The sequence below is a fragment of the Dromaius novaehollandiae genome, unplaced genomic scaffold, assembly GCF_036370855.1.
Source record: "Dromaius novaehollandiae isolate bDroNov1 unplaced genomic scaffold, bDroNov1.hap1 HAP1_SCAFFOLD_33, whole genome shotgun sequence".
Taxonomy (NCBI): domain Eukaryota; kingdom Metazoa; phylum Chordata; class Aves; order Casuariiformes; family Dromaiidae; genus Dromaius; species Dromaius novaehollandiae.
This window is the reverse complement of record NW_026991456.1, coordinates 4,305,919-4,308,923: the sequence shown is the minus strand read 5'-3', so window position 1 is coordinate 4,308,923 and position 3,005 is coordinate 4,305,919. Positions and strand designations below refer to the sequence as shown.

Genomic DNA, 3,005 nt, shown 5'->3' with positions numbered 1-3,005 from the left:
GGAAGGCTTAATTTGCATATTTAATGAATTCATTAGCAAGAGTAGGATACTATCTGGGAGTAAATAATTTTTTTTATTTTAATTGTAGAGTAATAATTATTTACTCCCAGCTGGTATGCTAGAGAAAAAGAAGACAGAAGAAAACAGAGAGCAAAGCACAGATTAAAGAGCAAAGAAGAAAAGCAAAGAGCACAGCGGAGAGCAGAAAGAGCAAAGCACAAAGTGCAGACCACAGAGATTACAGACCACAGCGCACAGAGCAGAGAGCAGAGCAGAACACTCGTCGTTGCATCATCAGCAACTCTTGGGCTTCTATCCTCACAACACACAAAACGTAACAAACAAGCCCACATCTACATCACCTGCACATACTCTTCAGCATCCATCTCTAATCTCACCAATACATCAGCCAGCACATACTCTACATTCCTGCAGAAACAGGCAAGTGCACCTCCAGGTTTTTGGACAGCTCCCAGTAACAGGGTGACCAAGCACCTCCAAAAACCGCCCTGCCTAGAAAACACCCAGCTCCGAGCCGAAGCTCCACACCCACGCAGGCAATGATTGATCACCACCTCGCAGAGCATTGGGGACTCAGGGGGGAAAAGAAACCCAGCTGGGAGCAGAACCCCAGCTGTGTGGGTCTTTGGTTGGTTGGGTTTTTTTGGTTTTTTGTCTGGTTTGTTTTTTTTTTTTAAAAAATCTAAGAAATTCTAACTAGAACCTGAAAAAAGAAAAGAACATGCATACAAGGTTAGACACACTAACAACCCCACCCAACAATCAAACAACTGCCCACTCACTCCCACCCCAGCCATTCATCACCCCTACTAACAGAACCATCTCCTTCCATCCTTTTTTAAAGGTAACACTGTACTGGCTTAAATAAGAATCCCCCCAAATGGCCACTCAATCAAAAAAGAGTTTAAAGAAAAGAATACTTTTACTTCTTACTGAAACCCCCCCAAGAAGTTTCATAGATACATTATTCTGCTCTGGTGACTGCCATTACTACACACCCCCCAACTTCCCCCCCCCCCCCCCCAAACACACACAAAAAATGGCAGCACAGAAGACACTGCCAGCCAGAAAGACCTATGACGCCACAACCGTGCAGCTCTGATGCCCTGGACGAGCCCATGAAAGAGTCAGATGCCACCACCCGTGACGGAAAAGGGCCAGCAAAGCTGGGAAAAGCAATGCAGAAGAGGCCAGCAAGAAAGACCTGAGGCTGTGACAACACTGGGGAGAAAACCCTGAAAGGGCGCCAGGAAGACACACAACAAGAGCGGGCTCAGAAGAGGTGTGGCCAGTGAGGCCTCGATGATGGCTGCAAAGATGACTGACTGCAAACGGCCACGATGTGGAGTCAGAGCAACAGACCACCCCCTTTTAGCTGCCTGCACAGAACAAGACACAATCCATTGGAGCAATGCTGACGAGTCAGGCCAGGCAAAAAGACAGTGGATGCCTGCCATGCTAGTGCTGCAGAGCACGGGCTGTGCTCCTTGAGCACAACGAGCAAGAGCAACATCAAGACCTGAGCAAAAGAGAGTACAGCTACAACACACACCACAGACTGCACAACAACACAGACACAGGCTGGAGCCGCTCTGCCTAGCACATCCTCACTTTCTGCCATGCACACCCCACTGCCTCATGCACACACACATCCCGAACCACCCTCCACTCTACACTGAACGTCAGCACACACCTGCGCGCGCACACACACACACACACACACACACACAGTCAAGACACCCCAACACCCTTTGCCCATCAACTTAGCTCTTCCGGTGCTCTGCATCACCATCGGTCCTCAAGAGCCATCCTCAATGGCAGACCCATCTTCTCCGATCTTCCTTTGCTTGCCACATTTGCCTTCACCTGCCACACCAGAGCACAAGTAGTCACCCCCGTGCCAGTTGGCTCCAGCCTCACCTGCAAGAGCACTCTCCACCAAAGCACCATGGGTGCTCCGCTCACCTGAACTGCGCCAATTCCAAACACCAGCATCCTGGCTGGGGGGAAGCCCATGGCACCTGGAAAAAACAAAATAATGAAGCCACTCTTCTGGCAGGCAGCGCTCACCAGCCCTACAATGCCCAACACCAATCCGCTCACCTGAAATCCTCAGCCACGCTTGGGAAAGGCCCACACCATACCTGAAAAAGCACAGCAAAAGACATCACCAAGAGGCAACCCGGCATCACCCTACCACGCCATCAGATTCTGACCCAACAAGCTCCCCCTCTTACCTGCTCGGGCTCTTCTCAGCACTCTACTTCTCCTCTTCACAACTTCCTGCAAAACCTGAGACAACCACACCTTGAGGTGATGCCAAAACCACACCCCACCACAACAGTACCTCACTACAACACCTTTGCCTGCTCTGCTCACCCATCTTGACTGCTGGGCCATTGGCCGCCACGCCAAGGCCCACCAGGCACCTGTAAAACCAGAACAGCGCCAACGAGACAACAGCCCTACACTGGGCTCTGCGTCCTCTCTCAGACCAACACTCACCTTGCCCTGCTCCTCCCGGACGCAAGCAACTTGCTCTCCACAAGGCTCCACACCTACAAGCACAAAGCAAAAATTAACCAGGGAACCACTGACCACAACACTCCTTCCAACAAGGAATCTCTAGCTCACCTTCTTACGGCATTCCCCTTCCTTCCTCCATCTCCCTCAAGAGATCCAAACACTAATCCGCATCTGCAAAAAAGCAATGTAAAATGGAACACACAGATGCTGACCAATCACTGTCCCAGCCCATCACTGCCACACTCCACGCACTATCATTCCTAACACCCACAGGCAAGGCAGCTCCAGCCCCGAACAGACACACAGACACAAACATGAAGGAAAGCCCTATGCAAAAAGAACTATTCCCATGCATAAGATGCTGCCAGCCAAAAAGCCCTACAATGCCACAACCACACAGCTCTGATGCTCCGGATGAGCCCACGGAAGAGTCAGACGCTACTGCCTGTGATGGAAAG

At 50.6% G+C, this 3,005-nt stretch overlaps 1 long non-coding RNA gene across 1 annotated transcript; it reads right to left on the bottom strand.

Annotated features, from left to right (window-relative positions):
* Positions 1-1,851: 1,851 nt before the first annotated feature.
* Positions 1,852-2,429, bottom strand: LOC135326641 (uncharacterized). Its single transcript, XR_010386939.1, has 4 exons — positions 2,259-2,429; positions 2,125-2,165; positions 1,987-2,042; positions 1,852-1,887 (listed from the first exon to the last, which is right to left on the bottom strand). It is a non-coding gene; the product is annotated as an uncharacterized LOC135326641 (long non-coding RNA).
* Between the last annotated feature and the right edge of the window lie 576 nt (positions 2,430-3,005).